The sequence below is a fragment of the Anser brachyrhynchus genome, assembly GCF_964034855.1.
Source record: "Anser brachyrhynchus genome assembly, chromosome: 1".
NCBI classification, from domain to species: Eukaryota; Metazoa; Chordata; class Aves; order Anseriformes; family Anatidae; genus Anser; species Anser brachyrhynchus.
Genome location: NC_137694.1, coordinates 96,020,808 through 96,037,754, shown reverse-complemented (window position 1 = coordinate 96,037,754; position 16,947 = coordinate 96,020,808). Strand labels below are relative to the sequence as shown.

The 16,947-nt window shown below is 39.6% G+C and overlaps 1 protein-coding gene and 1 long non-coding RNA gene across 5 annotated transcripts in view; one reads left to right on the top strand and one right to left on the bottom strand.

The window, feature by feature from the left end:
- The window catches only part of LOC308182036 (uncharacterized protein), a 178,193-nt gene that overhangs the window by 135,143 nt on the left and 26,103 nt on the right, over window positions 1-16,947 (top strand). The window lies entirely within an intron of this gene.
- On the bottom strand, window positions 2,625-13,664 carry LOC308176652. 3 transcript variants are annotated; one of them, XR_013938454.1, is made up of 4 exons: window positions 12,596-13,664; window positions 12,313-12,503; window positions 10,649-10,866; window positions 9,863-10,310 (listed from the first exon to the last, which is right to left on the bottom strand). It is a non-coding gene; the product is annotated as an uncharacterized lncRNA (long non-coding RNA). The 3 variants fall into 3 exon arrangements; XR_013938455.1 differs by lacking the exons at window positions 9,863-10,310; window positions 12,596-13,664 and adding an exon at window positions 2,625-9,851 and having other exon boundaries at window positions 12,313-12,589; XR_013938456.1 differs by lacking the exon at window positions 12,596-13,664 and having other exon boundaries at window positions 9,861-10,310; window positions 12,313-12,589.

Sequence of the window (16,947 nt, the reverse complement as noted above, 5' to 3'; positions counted from 1 at the left end):
TAGCCTGGAGTCATGAGACTGCCTGTGCCTGGGAGACAAGTGCCCCGAGGCTGAGTAATGTCAGGGGAGGAAATAGGCTGAGCACGGGCAAGAATTCTCTCCTCGACTTCTCTGTCAGTGGTGACAGGGAGTTGAACTCAGTATTCAGCTCTGTGTTGGCTTGTAGCTGGAGACAGGAAGGCAGTGCCAGAAGAAAGTCTTCTCTGGAGAAAAGGAATTCTAGACAAAAAAGTGAACAGCTTAGAGGGGAATCAAGTCAGGCGTCTTCTGAATTCTTGGCTGAGAGAAGAATGGTACATTTGTTGTTGTTTACAGAGAGCGGGTTTGGGCAGCTCCCTGGGTGGTGGCAGAAATTTGGAGTTAATTTGGAGGACAGAGAGAGAATAGTATCTAGAACCTAGAATACACTTCTGTGCTGACAAAAGATTGACGGGAACTTTGATAACAAAACATTGATACAAGGTGGCATTTCAGGGTGCAGAATGCATTGGTACAATGAAGGAGTCTTACACCAAGGTGCGAAGTTGAGCCTTAGCTTTGCATCCGTTGCTGTAGCATATTTCAACACTTCTTTCTCTCTCTCTCTCTCTCTCGTCTAGTCTCTAATCTTAAGATATGAGAGGTATTTGCCTTTTCCAAAGAATTTGTAAGTTCGTAAGAGTGAAACCTTTAAATCATATCCTGCTAATACTTATGCCAGGAGTGTGAACTCCAAATGAGACAGCAATAGGGGAAGTCAAGTCAACTGAACTTTTGAAACTGGTGAGCAGATTTTTAAAAACATGTGAAGATTTGATAAAGTGAGGGAAACTTGTATAAATTTGGAGCCCTGCTACAATTTCTTTTAACTCCTGAGTCAAATACAGCATGCCAGCATGCTAAATGAAACCTACATAAAGCCAGACTGTCAAATTAATGATGATTTATAACCTGTGATCTTACAAAATTAAAATTAAAGAAAATAAAGACTTTCAGCAGTCCAGCTGTGAGTTCAGCTTTGGTCATTCAGGAAAGTAACTTTTGTCCTTATCATTCCAAAAGCATTTTCTTGTCTGAATGGGAAACATTCCTCTTAGATTAAGATTGTATAACTTTGTAGGGTCTTTTTCTTGAAAATTGAAATATTTTGTTATTCTCTGTAGATAGATGGTCATTCCACTCTTCTCCAGATATAGTGCATATGCATCCATAGTACATATATATTCCCAGTGTAAATCCTCACAAAGTTGGGTCTTCTCTCATATATAAAAATACTAACTTCAGCCCAGATTTCCTCCACTGAAGATTGTGCTAATGACTGATTTTTGATTCGATAGCTAAATATTTAAAAAGTCAGATCTAAACGGAGTTTTCTTTTTCCTGCCCAATGTGAATAAATTACATTTTTTGGTAGGTCAAATTAAATGCTCAATTTACATTTTGGCATTCAACAAGAAGAGATAAGTGGAGATGAATGACTAGACTTGAGGAATGTATACAAGCCCCATGAGGAGGCTTTGGGACTCTGAGACAAAAAAGGAGCATATTCTCCCATTTGCTCTTCCTTTGCTTTTTGCACAACTGTCCCAGAATGCAGCATCCTGTCAGTAGTCAAATGAAATGTTCTATGTGTAGGAAAATATTTTTTTTCCAGAAAAGAAAGTAAACAAAACAGAACAAATTGGTTCAGTCTAATATTTATTTTTATTCCTGCCAATCGAATAGCAATTATTTACTCATTCCTACTCACTAGCTTTTTTACAATTTGAGTGGAAGTAAGAAGATCCACCAACCAATAGTTGCCAGTAGTAATTACAGAGAGCTAACCCTTGATTTTGGGTTGATTTGAAAAGCCAATACAAATATCCCAAATAATATTAACTTATTTTTTTTATTGAAAATAATATTACATTGTGTTATATAATTATGTAGCACCATACCTATCATTGTTTTATATCATTTTTATAGAATGCTCAGCTATATTTTATAAGAATGATTCTTTTCCCTAAACACTTTGATATTAAACAGTCACAGTGAAATTAAGCATGGTATGTAAAAATAATTCTAAGTAAAGGAAAGCTATTTCATGTGATGGTGCAAGATATCTTATTTTGCTCACATAGTGTAATTCTGTTAAGTAAGTAAAAAGGCAAACAGTGTGTTTCACATAGAAATTCTGCTTGTAAATCTGTTTAGGGGCACGTCTGTGTAGGTTTATAATTTCTTGAAAGATGAAAGCACATCACAGAAGAATTTGGATAAGAGAGGTTAGAGAGTGTTTAAAAAGTGGAATTCTAAGGTGGTTATTTGTACCAATTCCACTGGAACCAAACTTCATTGGGAGTAGAAGTAGGCAGGTTGTGTGCAAAAATTATCTTGAATATTTGTTTAAACAAAATCCAAAATTTTACACGGAAGTCATGATGGCCCCTATTAACTTTTTCACCACTATTCAGACAAAGCAAGAAATTTTGCAGAGACAGTGCTGAACAATGTCTTGAATTGTAGACATAGATGTGTATCAAAATTCGTACCAGACGCATTCAGAAGCCCACTTCCACATGTTCGTTTAAAACAGGGTTATCTGCTCAGGCAGCAAGCTGAAGCCATGACTCATACAACCTTCACAGCAGGAGGAATGAAAATATAAAGCACTAGTTATTTCAAATACTATGACCAAACTATGGGTCAACATTAGTTTGCTTAACCTATTTCATGACGTTGAAGGTATGTGTAATCTGTGAACAGACAAATAGTGCTGGCCTTGTTGAATCCATAGTCCGTTGTAAATATAATTCAAGAATTCAGTCTGAATTCATCAGAATTCAGCGTTTGGTCTCCTCTGTACAGGCTGATAAAATCATGCTGGAAACCACTACTGCTTACTCACCAATAATAAACTTAAGTCCTTTGCGTAGTTCTGATGCTCCTCTCACACACCTCTCTAATGGAGTGTTGCAGTTACTTTTTGAAGTACTGAAACGGAGTAGCCAACTTCTTCACATTCCATGACTAGCTAATATCTATACTTCTTCCATATTTTTCTGAGTGCTAATATCTATTCTAGAGTTTTATTTGCATCATCGTACTGTGTAAAAGTTGTTCAAGTCACATTAACATACTAACAGGGACCCCATTTTAAAAGAAATGGTCTGTCATTAAGTTCTTGAGGATCAAAACACTGCAAGGAGTGTGGTTTGTGTTTTTTGCTATCTTAGTTTATAATGTTATTAATTCCTTTGTGGTGTCTGGCAGAGACTTAGAGGCTGATAGGATGTGGTCCTGTTGAAATGACTTTATGCCTTCAGTAGTGTGGTCCAGGCATTTTACATTTCGCTATATGACATCCAGCTGTTTCTTTCCCTTACCCTGCAAGTCACATACCCCATTCATTTTCCCTTATAATGATGTGATGGAGTGCCATTTGTGTGAGCAAAAAGTTCTTTTCGTAGCCATGGCTGTGTAAAACCACCGTGTTCATAGATATCAGTCCTACAAAAAAAATGCTTTGGAAACATGCAGGTACTACAGTGGGATTTCACTGCTCTAACTACTCTTCAGGATCTGTGCCTTTCTGCTTGAATTGCAATCTCTGCCATTTTCTCTCTGGAGGAAAGGCAATGTGCAGAGGGACTTGGAGGACTAAAATGAAAATAGCTCTTGCAGTCCTGATGCACGTGGAGTCTGTGAGGATGCTCAGCTGATGTTGCTGTCACAGTTCGCGATGTACTCCCAGTGAGCATCATGGAATCAGCTCTGTTGAGGTAGTTGTCCAATTCTAAAGTAAATTTTAAGCATGTGAATTTAGTTTTTGAATATGATTTTAAACAGCAAAAAAGGTCCACTGCTTGTAGAGAAATAAACACCTCAGAGCAAGTTCCCAGATAGTTATTTATCATTTGGCCTGCTGAGTTATACATCAGTGGTTTGCATGGGCATTTCTGCCTTTGAAACATTTGTTTTGGAAACTCTTGCCTCATTTTGAAGCACAGAAAAGCACATATTCCTGTTCCTCATTATCCCATATCCTTTGGCGCTGCTATTGATATTGCTCGAGTGCCCACAGTGTGGTTGATACCCCTCTGTCAGGAGGGAAGCCAGTTCAGGCTTCTAATGCTCTATCATGTTTTCTCAGTGATCAAACTATTCTTTCTCTGTCATTCTTACAGGCTTTTTCATAGCCTCTCACAGACACCTGTCTTCTCTACATAAAACAAAGGTGAGGTCCTGGGCTGCTTGAGGCAGCTGGAAGTTTTGCTTAGATGTCGAAGAATCCATGAAAGAGGATTTTTCCCTCTATGAAGAAGTCCTGATAAAAGTGCAATTATTTTTGTTCTAGTTATGACTGTAGGGTAAGATTCTTTCTGGGTCTCCTGGGGGAACGTGACTGGTGAAATGGAAAAAAGCAAATAAGAGTTATGATGAGATTTTCAAAAAATGTCTTGCCTGTTAACACTGAAGAAGTCAAAATAGGAATGTGGTCAGTCTAAGGAGAATATATGGTTGAATTATCAAAGCTTCTGAAGAAAGGAAACTGAGAGCTGATACCTGCACAGCATTTCACAGAGATTGTGGGTCTAACAAAGACATCTAACATTTTGCAAGTCTTGTGATGCAGTGCCTCATCTCTGGTGGCCTGTGGCCAGAGATGTGACCTGCCATGCCGTTATATCCCCACAGGCTTTTTGGTAAGCTTAGTTATTAGGGATGCCAAGTTGGCTGTCTATGAAGCTGACCTTAATCAAAAAGACAATTTTTTTTTTGATTTCTTTGTGAGTCATTACTGAACTCATTTTTAAAATCTCTAGGTTCACAAACTTTAGATCGGTTAATGCCTGCACAGAGTGTTGCACCAAAATGGTCCTAGGACACAGAATGGCTGTCAGAATTTTCTTGAAATCTTGAAGTCTAGTTGTTGTTTTAAATTAAGGGGTTGTTTAGTTCTATACTTTATTAGAAACCCAGGTGGGGTTTTTAGCCAAAATCCAAATTACCCCATAGGGTGATTATTTTGCAAAATAAAAGTCATTTAAAATAATAATTACAATAAAATAAAGTAATAATTAAAACAATAAAACCCAAGTATTCTTACTCTCTTTGACTTATGACAATATAAAAAAGTAATTCTCTTCTATATAAGTATACTTAAATGTGGCTGATGTGTGTGGGGAGTGGTAATGGTACCTTTTCTGACTAAATAGTCCACTTCATTTGGACAAGAAATAAATGAAAATAGTTTTGGCCTAAGATAAAAATGTGTAGAACACTGACTGATCTGCTATCTGTTTTGTAACAGGATGTTACTAATAAAAATCAACCCTGAGAATTACTCAATATTGCAAATTCACAAGTATTGGCTGGATAATCTTAGTTCCCATTAAAATGTGCCCTTGACATCATTAAACATCCATGGGGATTCATTGGTAAATAAAAGACTAATATGTGATTAAGCAAGATGACAGGAATGTCAGTCTACCTTTCGTCATATTTTTAGATTTTCCATAATGACATTTACGTAAGCCAGCCTGATTTTTGTCTCCATAATTAATACAGTTTGCAATGATTAAAGGCATTCCAAAACCTTTCATGACAGTATTCAAGCTTCCCTTTTTTTTTTTAGCTGGCTGGCTCTGTGAGAGATCAAGAAGAACTCCCAGATCCTGAGTCTCTGTGTTTTGGTGGAGGCTCACAGCACAGGCCGTAACTATCATGGCTTACGTTCACTGCTAGAGTTTACTTTGACGGCTATTTTGATAGTATGCAACACTGAGCCTATATGACTGTTTTTATTCCCCTTTCCAGCAAAGTTTGCCAGCTCTAGCAAAATACAAGTCTAGCTGCACAGAGAGGCCAGCAAGTCTTCCTGGAGGCTGTAGGCGTGTCATGAACACATGTTCCTGCAAGGAGTGCTGCATTCATCCCTCATCAGGAACGTCTGCTGTTGCAGCAGGACAAGGGAGAGGGATCACAGGGAAAGGCTGTTACTTGAGAGGCCAACAGCAGGGAAGTTCTGGTGGGCAGAGCAGCACCTGACATTAACCAGGCAGAACTGGGTGAAGAAAAGCAACCAAGCAGTGCACTAAGACAAAAGGATGCAGAGACTCTTCACAAAGCTGTAATTCATAAAACAGTTCAGCACACGTTTTAGGCTGAGATTCAGGCCAGCTTATTGAATTGAAACCTTTTCCTCTCTCTTCATCCATGCCTTTGTAGGGTTGCGTTCAGCAACCACCGGTATAAACAAACAGTTAAGGTAATAAAATATCTTGGAGCAAGCTCAGCCTGTAAAGGAACTGCTGATCCTTAGTCTCTGAGAGTGTTGAGAGAACAGAAAATTGGTGGATGATGGGTTGGAGGGAGATACAGGATGCCTGTTGGGTATGTTACTTCCTACTCAAGTTCTCAGCTGGATGCCATATCAGGAATGTACTTTTTCATTTGGCCAGGAGCGTCAGTCCTTTTTTCTCCTGCAAGTGGTTGTTGGCATGTGAACCTGAAATCAAAAGAGAGAAAATGGCAGAAGCCAAGTACTTCATGTAAGAATCAAAAAATAGTGTTAGAGACACGTACAGCATTATACGGTTACAATACTTTTGCAGTATTCTTATAGAGAAAAAGTACAATAGAGAAAAATAACCGGCCCACACAGTTACCAACTCTGTGTTTGATGTTGGTTTTTGGTGGAAGAAGGGCAGTTATTCATCAGCGACCTGATTCTGCTTCCATTGAAGTCATATGGAGTTTCGCCAGTGGCTTTAGTAGGTGAAAGAACAGGATCTGGGCGGCTATAGGTGAAGAAAAGCCAGCACTTGAAAAGTTTTCTCAGCATGTCATTGGATAAATGCCATTTTCTAAAGGGCAGTGGGTGGTCCAGAGAGGAGCAGTTTCAAAGAACAAAAGATAGCAAATGGATTCAAATAATTTTAGGGAAAAGGTCTTGTAGATGAGGAATGAGTAGGTGCTTGAGGGACATGGTATGTCTGATCTTTCAGTTGACTGGTGACAGGTAAAGGGCCCACTCTGTCAGAAGAAAAAATGTTTCATCAAAAAAGAGGGCTGAACATCAGTTCTCTGTGTAGCCTCATCTTCTGCCTCAGAATTGACGAATTACCAAATCAGCTTCCTTGCTGTCATGCCCCAGGACCACACGCAGGAGCCACTGCAGACATTTGGAAAGTTGGCATCTTACCATCCTTCACCATCAGTGGAAAGTGAGATGCTGTAGCTGTCATCCTGAGGAAGGGACACGGTCAGGGAAGGTGGTACGTGAGAACAGTTCACACATAAACTAGGAATAAAGTGGAGTAATGGGCTTAACTATTCAACCATTTTCATTGATTTCCACTGGGTGGGCTGCTGAGAACATCAGCAATGGTAGCATATTGATTTAGGTTATGATTTTTTCCACTTGCAAATGAGAATTGCCAAAAAGGTTATGTAGCTGAGGAATTTATCAAGGTTGCATTATATTTTTCTTGTCTGTGATCTATAGAGACATCAGTAAGATGCCTGCTGGACACACTGTCAAACTTTAATTTCACAAACCTCCACGTAGTAGTCAAGACACTATAGATGAAGACAGAGAGACCTGAACAAGTCTGGTCTTTGCAGCACTGCTGTCTTCGTCAAAAACAAATCCACGAAATTCACTTCAGATTCTGTAGGAGAAGTCACAGATAGACAGTATGCATGCAAATTGTGTATCTTAACTGCTGTTGCCTTCGTACTGTGATAAAAATGGTGACAGCAAGTATAGGCATCAGCATCTACCCAATACCATCATGATGGGCATGGCTACAGATGGGTAGGACAGCACATGCACAGAAACTGGCTCCTGGAGCACCATTGCTAGGCATGTGGAAAGGGGACCTGGAAGAGCTGAGTGTACCAGCGGCAACCTTTGAGGAAGTAGAAAGACATAGGAGCAGTCAGAAAAACAGACAGATTCAAAGTCAGCTCTGCCATTCTCTTATCTGAATGCTTGGACACACTATTCTACCCCTACATCTCCTTTTGTAGAAAAGGGGAAAATTGCAGTTGTTTCTGCAGCTTTTCTATTTCTGGTTTGGGAATCCTGAGAAAAGGGTATACAAATTAATATGCTTTGGTTTGTGGTGGGTCTGAAACCTGTGCTTTGCTGTCAATCCCCTTAAAAATAAACAAACAAACATACACACTGGGCTATTGGCTTCAAATATCTTCAGACATGCAGTGAATTAGAGTGCAGAGTCCAAGATTATAGTGCAAGTCCTTTATGGTTTTAACCAGGGCTCGGATGATAAGTCCAAGATCTGAAAGCTAAGCGCTCTGCTTTTCTGATATTTTCCCTTATTTCCTTTCATATGTTCGATTGTTTTCACATCATGTATGCCCACTGGCAAGGATTCAAGAGGAGATGATCAAAGGCCAGAACAGGCACTGGTGCTGCATTATACTTTCCAGATTAAACTACTTGGAAATATAAGTATATATTACCACTTGCAGTTGGAGAGGTCAGAGCACAGGATAAAAATTTTATATTCTTTACAAAGATACTATATAAGGCCACAAAGCTATGTGCTAACAGCAGAAACTCCTAATTCACCTTTTATATCCCTTTTCAGCACTCTCAGAGAGGGATGCAGTGGAGATTTATGCACCAGATGAGCTAAATTAAGTGACAGTCTAGTATCTCTGAATTACCTCATACCTTTCATTGAACCAGCTGATCATCGAAGATCTCTCTGTATATAATCCCTTCACATGTATCTGCCAAGAAGATTAGCTAATGTATTTGTCAGTTTTATCACGGAAAATCAGTTTCTATGTGGCGAAGAACTTGCCTCCTCTTCTTCCCAGATGTTTAATTTTCACACAGAAAAGGTATGCGTGTCATCTACAAGCCAGGGATCAACCACTATTGTATGGATGAGCATAACAGCAAAACTGGAAGGAAGGGGATCTTCTGTTCTACCACTATCTCCTCTGGGGAGTCTTCCAGTGAATACACATTTAAGCATGTCTATAAACCTACCCTCTCCGAAGAAATATCAACACCTATAGCATTTCAACCTCTTTTACAACCTGATAATTGTATGTGCTTTTTTGGAGACTTATGAAGATTTATTTCAAACTGTAGTCACTGTTTTATATTGCTTAATGGATTTTCCAGTTTGCCTTGGTTAAACCTAATATTAGCACTGTGTGAAATAGCAAATGGGCATTTACAGATTTCATACTGTATATGCAGCTTGTTAAAGAGCACCAGCTTGCAGTACTTGATGCAGTGTTCAGAAAGTCCTATTTTACACCCAAGAATAGGGGAAATGCTTCTGCTGTGAAACCTCTTAGCTGCCTAGGTTTATCCAGCCAGGCCACACAATTAAGGTGACACAGAGAATGAGAAGTGTTCTTTATTCTTTACAAACATGCCTCGTTTCTGAAGCCATTTGCTCCAAGAGCTTTTGTGATTTTGCCCACAACTTCATCACACTGCTTAAGTGCCACAATGGCTGCCTGTGGAGCAAGCCCACCCAACTTTGCGATCCACAGGTGGGCAGGGAGAAGTGTTGAGAGATGTCACCCCCTGACACTGCTGGTGAGGTCCTGGGCCATGCACATGCTCTCTTCTCAGCAGGCAGGGATACACAGCACTCATCCTCAGACCAGGACCTTGTCCACTTCTGCCAGGAGACCAAATAGCACCCTAACGCTGGTTTGGTCAGAAGGCATGTGTGATTTCAGGTTTCTCTCAGTTTAGCTCTCTTGCTTTCTGTAAAAGGTTCAGCAGTATGAATTTGGAATGAAATAGAAATAAATCACACTCCAGAGCTTTCATTTGTTTCCACAAGCATATTTAAATGCTTTTGAATTCAGATGCTGCTCCAGATGTCCTGCAAATGGTAGAGAGGGTTATGCTAGTGGGGGAATCACTGGCAACTGCTGTCTTGTTAATGACTTCTTCTGTATATCTTAATCTGAGGAACGGTGCTATAAACAGCATGGGTTTCACACAGAGCAATTCATCTCTGTACACCAGCTGTGCAGAACGCGCCGTTATGAACATGCGGTTTCACACGCACAACTCAAGGTGGATTTAAAAAATGTTCAGGATATTGCTTTAAAAAAATGCTATGGTCCAAAAACGTTAATTGAGACCATCCAGATTAATCAGATTGTCATCTAAGATGAATAAGAGAATAATTAAAACATTTTGAAATACATGTTTAATATTGTTTTTAACTCAAAGTGACAACATATTTTGAAAAATGTAATTCAATTCTTTTTAAGAACAAAATCTTGGAAACAAAGTTGATAATGCTTCAGGTCTTGTTTTCTTTGCTTTGGGTTGCCTGTAAACCATAAAAGAAATTTTGTGCATTTGTGTTTAGTATTTGAAAAAATGAACATTCTCCCAAATCTCTGATAGCAGCATGAGAAGCTAGAAATCTATTTATTATTTATGTAATAATAATTATAATATTATTTATTTATTATATTCCTACCTTTTGGTAGGATCCAAGTGTCTGCAAAACTAAATGCAAATTACATTTAGTCTAATCTCTTTTGTGCTTTTTAAAAAAAGTGAAACTAAGAACATCAGCTTTAGGATGGAAAGGCGTGGTTTTAATTTAAAAATAAAATGTTAGAATTCTTATGTCTCAATAGGAATATAAACTGTTAATTTCACCTTGTGTGGAGAGCCTTCTTGCAAAACCCTGTTGTAAGAGTGGACATCTAGCTTTTGTGATCTTTGACCCTTTATTCGTTTAGAGCAATTGCTTTCAACACTCTTTGATTTGTTGACCCTTTCATATCTAGATTGCTGTGTAGTTTACACTGCCTATAAGTTTCCTTTTCATCTTCTGCACATCTGGAGAAGCAGTTCAGTGGTCCTAAGTTCACAGTCTGAAAAGAAACAGAGATTAAGAGTATATTCGTTATGGCACTCAATTTAGTATGCCAAGTATGGACATAGCAAATTAGGTAGTCTTCCTGAAGAAACTTTTATGAGATAGTAATGAAAGAACTGCAACTAACACAATGATATGATGACCTGGACTGCAGCCCCATGCAACCTGTGTTTTTTTCTAAAACCCCCTTTTCTGTAAGGATTTTACAGGCATGTATCCAACACATTTCCAGTGGAGATCCATGCAAACATAAGTGTCCAACTGCACGTACGTGTTCCTTGATTCGCATATAAAGCATATGGAGCTGGATTCATTGTTTTTGTTGCCTGGGTAAATTCTGCATGCATATCGTTCTGTGAGGTCCAAGAGAGGGAGTTACCGAGGGAAAACTACAGGCAACATGGTGTGAATGTGTCTTGTAGTCACAGTGCAAAAAAAATTACAGGTGCCAAACAGCAAGTTCCTTGAGACCATGTTTAGCTTTAAGCACACGAATAGTTTTTGGTACAAAGTGACTGATGTTAGGTCTTATGTGGGAGGAAAATAAAAGATGAACCCCAGATTAGTAGCTAAATTTTGATTTTTAGCCTAGAGTACTTCACAGAATGCCAGCCTTGCTAACTGTACCCCACCTTCAGTATTTGGCTGAAAACACTGATGAGCATCGTGAGTAAGACGTTTAATGCCAAGCTAGCCAGCTGCAGCTTAAGCAGAAAGGAACTTTAGAATGGGATAAGTGGAAACAGACACTAATACTGTTTCAGTATCCACTTCAGAGCTGTGTGGTTCTCCAGGAATTGTAAGACACTGTATATGACCTTATTGCAAATCAAGTACTCTGATTAAAGGAGTAATAACTTCAAGACATTTTTTTTTTCCATGAGGATGAAAAAGAATGTCATAAAAAAGAAACTTCACACGGTAGATAAGGTGAGGGAAAAGCCTGTCACTTGAACAGAATTAAGAAGACTTTCTATTGGACTTTGCAAGGGCTTTGATTTTTTACTTTTGTAATAAATTAAGTAAGAGGAACTTTGATTTGGAATTTCCAAGGTGCACTGCCAGAGACTTATGACAAAACCAGACTTTTAGGAACCCAACTGAAGGTAGTATATAACATTAGATCTGTAGTACTTCCATGCTTTTACAGAGAGACCAGCTTTTGTTGAATAAATGGGAGCATTGACTCTTCCCCAATCCATAAGGGGAGCTGCTCACAAATTACATTCTGGGAGATTCAGTGCTCAGCTGTGAGAGCCGGGCAGCTGCCTGGGTGCCAGCACAAATTAACCAACAAGTACAGTTTACACATGAAGATGAATTTTCCCTCCTTTAAAAAAAAAAAAATCCTGACCAAATAGCATATGGAAGCAGCAAAATCTAACCAATACTGAAGAATAGCATAGAATGAGGGCTAGCAAGTTCAAGAGTCCGTACTTACCTGTTTTTGTGGGGCTTATATTGGCAAATGCATTTCCTCTGGTTTAGATTCCAGGAGCTTTGTTCCTCCAGCCAGGAAGCAGACACATGCAGTAAGAAGGAATTATGATTTCCGTTGTCCTTAAATTGAAAAGGCAAACTTCCCCTTCTTTTCCTTTTCTGACCTAAGGTGACAGCCCTTCAAGTAGAGTTCTGCACAGGGCAGAGAGGAAATTCAGTTGAGCTTCATTCACAATCACAAGTTCATTCATCTGGATGTATCTCACGCTCTGGTGTCACTTAGCTGGTCATTGCTGTGGTTTTTCAGGGACCTCACTCTGCATCAGATGCAGCTAACTAGCATTTGGTGTCGGCCAAGTGCTGCTCATGTAATTCAGACGAGAATTATTGTTCTGCATCTCCACTACTTGACCTGGGGCCATAGCTTCTGACTGGCTTCAGGTGAGGCTGACCTGCTTTACCTGTAGTGAGAGAAATCCCAGTGCCTTGGTAAAAGTGGCTCACCCGCATTTTCAGGAGTAAGATTTAGAGCTTTACTGTTTTCTTCAGAGGAGTGGGTCAGTGAAGTTTTGCCCTTCCAGTAGCCAGATGGTACTCTGAGACCACTTCAGTTTGGTTGCTGCTGACTCCCTCTGCAAGAGTGAAGTTCCTTGATAGCTTCCTACATGCAACTACAGAGGGAGCAGTAAAGTTTTCGAGATGACCCGCTCTCCACACCTAATATGCAGGAGATGCTGCAGTCCTAAGAACATAGAGTATCTCCTCAAGAATTTAATTCCCCAGTATTAATTACCTGACTACGTCATGCTTCTTAGGCTATATGCTGGACACTGGAACAGGGACTGTCTTAGAAATAAAAAATACACTTTCTGAAATATAACTCAGGGATTTTCCTAAAGTGTGTGACTGTTCCCAGTGTCTGTCAGGACACTTGGTATGCTCCCTTTATGTGAGTAAGTCCCATCTGTTTTTCCTCTTTGTCTGCTGTACGATGGAAGGGTTCCTTGGGTTGCTCCCTTTGGAAAGGTCCTTCAGCTGTTCAGGTTTAGGACTCCCATAGCACATGCTGTAGGCTCATACTTCTGTCTGCTCTAAATATTTTTATCTTCTTTTGTGCATAAACTAAAAGATAAGGAAATGTTTAGTTCTGACAGATGCTGGAATTTGTTACAAAAGCATTCAATTTAATGCATTTTTAAGTGATTTGCCTATCAAGATTTTTAGGTGTCTGTGTATCTGCTGGGTCTCCAGGTTGCATGTTCAGCTGTTAAGATGGAAATAACATTTGAACTAGAGAGTCCTACGTGTAGGTTTTCAATGACAAAAAAAATAAAATAAAATGCTTCTGAGCTGATAAACATAGCTGGTGCATTGCCGATTTGTGACATTGTTTGCTTTTAGATTGGAATTCTCACTGATCTGCTGATTACTGCCAGCAACTAAAAACTGACTCACGCCTTGAAATTGTTTGCTTTTTAAAGTAATGGTCAGCATGGGATTTCTGAGGTTTTCATTAGATTTGTCTTTACTTTGTCACTGTAATATTTTTTTTCCTTTAATTTGCTAAGTCTGGACAATCTTTTATTTCTTACTTACATATAATTTGAGTTTAGAAGGGCCATATCATCCACAGAAAACGTATAACTGCATTGCTTTTATGCTTGTTATGTACTGAGTCATTATATTGTCTTTTATATAGTCTTTTATTACACGCAAAGCTGTTAAATGCCCCCCACTTAAATTCAAGGTTTCCTAAGAGATCTCTTTATAAGGCTCTACTTTCAGTTGAATTATATTTGCCAAATTTGAGCTGTTTATACTGATATTTTCCACGTCTCTCGTAGCCTGTATTTTTTTGTTTTAATGTTTCGGATTAAATGGTACAGATGTTTCCAAGAAGAAGATTAGGAAAACGGCATTGTTTTTCTCCATTGTTGCTTTTTTTCATAAGTGCATCAGGAATCTCTAGAGTCTTTCATTCTCTGGAGCAAAGATTTGAAGTGTTAGGATAAGAGAAAAGCTATGAGGAGGAGGTGCATGACGAAATGAGATGGAAACAAGCCCTAAGGGATCAAACAGTCTATCTAAACAGTGCTCTCCTCCTGACTGTTGTTTTGAACCCATGATTCCCAAGTGTTCCTTTCCCTTTGCTCTCAGCAATTTGTTTTGAGAGGCTTTGGAAAATGATTAGTATCCTCTTTAAAGGGCGGGCTGATGTCACTTGGGCATTCTTCATTCTGGCATTTCCTGTTTATTTCATTTTATTTTTTATTTTCTTTAATGCTTTGAATTATGCTGAACATAATTTTAAACATTTTTCCTTCTATGTGGGTATGCTTGTTATTTGTATAATGAGGGTATTCCAAATGTAGTTAATGCAATGCAAAATGGAAAAGAAATGTACTTCCATAGAGAGCTTATATTTTATGATGCAACATGGGAAGAATACTGGCACAGAAGGGGTTGGGGATAACACAAAGCTCAACAAAGGAGGTATATAAAGTAATTACTAGACTTCTAAAATGTAAAGCTATTACATAGCTGTAGAATCTGTCTAGGGAAAATGGAAGACTGAAAATGGGGCTCTGAGTCATGTGTAAACAGAACATTTTTTTTTTCCTGCATCCATCACTGATTTAAAAAAAAAATGTTTTTTAAACTTTGATTTATGCTAAGCTTGCTGTGCATTATTTTCAGAGGTGGCATTTCCTCACATTGAGTTTTCAGTCTTTACAGAAAAAGTTATTATTCTTTCAGTCTTTACATAAAGACTCATTATTCCTTCAAGGGCAGAAACTTTGTATCTTGCAACATACCACATGTTCTAGGCAACAGAATACCAGGGTGTCTGCAGGGCTTGGTATTTTCTCCCTGGCAGCTCTGAGTGACACACATGGTTCAGTCTTGCACCCTTCACTAATTGCAGTCTTCTTCCAAAATAAATTTCAAAGCATTAGCCAGGAAAAAAAAAAAAAAAAAAGATGCTCCATATGGGGGAAAAAGAAAACCCTGTTCCATGGTTCAATTTTTAGGACAAATAATGTAAAACAAAATAAATTTGTCAACAAAAATTGTTTTGCAGCTCTAAACAGATTAATAATGCAAAGATCATTCAGAGTACTTTTATTTTTTTCTAAGGCCAAGACCTTTATTGTTGTTTTACACCTCTGCTAACACTTTCTGCATCCTTGGCTCATGTACTCCCACATGGCTGCAGGGAAGAAAACTGGTCCTTAGAAAACATTTCCCCTTCATGTAGTCCGGCATATTTCACCGATCTGCGTTCCCACAAAGCACAGCCAAAGAACAGTAAAACTTAAATTTCCTGTGAGGAAGGTCTCTAAGTCTGGAAGAGGTTCAGAACCACATGGAGGCCAGCGTTCACACCCATTAAACACAATCTAGTCAGCCAGAGGCAGAGACAGGACCTGCTACCCAAAGCAGCTGCGTCCCCCGGGGGCAGTGGCAGCGGCTGTTCCCAAAGCCGCCCAGCCCTGCCGCTGCCAGGCCTGTGTCCCCTTGCTCTCGCTCTGTCCCACCTGGGCAGCCTGGGCTGGCAGCCCTTGTGCTGGCTGTCTGCTTTCTGCTAAGGTACCGTGTCTGCTTGTGTAAAAACGAGAGCCAATAGGGTCTGGCCATTCCTGAGAAGGAGGCTCAGAAAAATAATTTTTTTGTTTTGAAATACTTACCTTTTTACCATTGTCATGAAAAGTGCCTGTATTTGCTAAAGCTCTGCCCGTGCTTCTTTTCTTTTTCACATTCCCAAGTGCCAATCACAGATTTGTATTGCACTGGGCAACATACATTCATATTAAGAAAGCAGTTCACATATATTCTGTAGAGACCTGATAGTGTTTTAATTGCTGAATTCCCAGAATAAACCCCCAAGCCCTGCATCCACGTAGAGCATGTCCCAGCCAAGAAGTTAGGAGGTTATTCCTGCACTGCAGGGGCTTGAGCCAGGGCCATGGAGAAAGTCCGGGTAGGAGTTTTGTGAGCACAAGGATTCTTGTTTGCCCCTCTGCTACCAGCACCCACATCTCCAGAAAGTTGTCTCATCAGAGTGCAGAGTGTTATCTCCAGTATCCAGAGCTGGAGAGTGCAACTGAGGAAGGAACTTGCTACTAGTGCTGACAGACAAGGACAGACATGATCTAGAAGCTATTGGGGACTAAAAGGAACATGGGTCTGGAACTGGGAGCAGCAAGGCTGCAGAAGAGTGGACTAGGCGGCAAAGAGAATAGTGCTCTCTGGAAAAGTGGGGTCAGCGCCAATGTGGCGGACAGATCAGAACAAAAGTGAGATTTGGAACTGAGTAAAGAGATTATTAATGTAAGCTAGTAAACCAGAGAGAAAATAAAGGACATGCAGCAGATTTGACTAAAGCAAGAGAGGCTTGGACTTCTGGCTAGGCAAGAAACTGTAAATGGAGCTGAGATAGTATGCTGAAACCAGATTAGTAACCGAGTAAAGGAAACTTGAAGTGGCAGATACAGAGTCATTACTGCAAATCAGGGCCGAAAAAGGACGTTCAGAGGAGAAACACCAGAGGAGGAGGTATGGGGTTGAATAGGTGAAGGAACTGGGCAAAAGCTGTTTCTACAGTCCAGTTGGGACTTAGGGCCAAAGCTTGAAA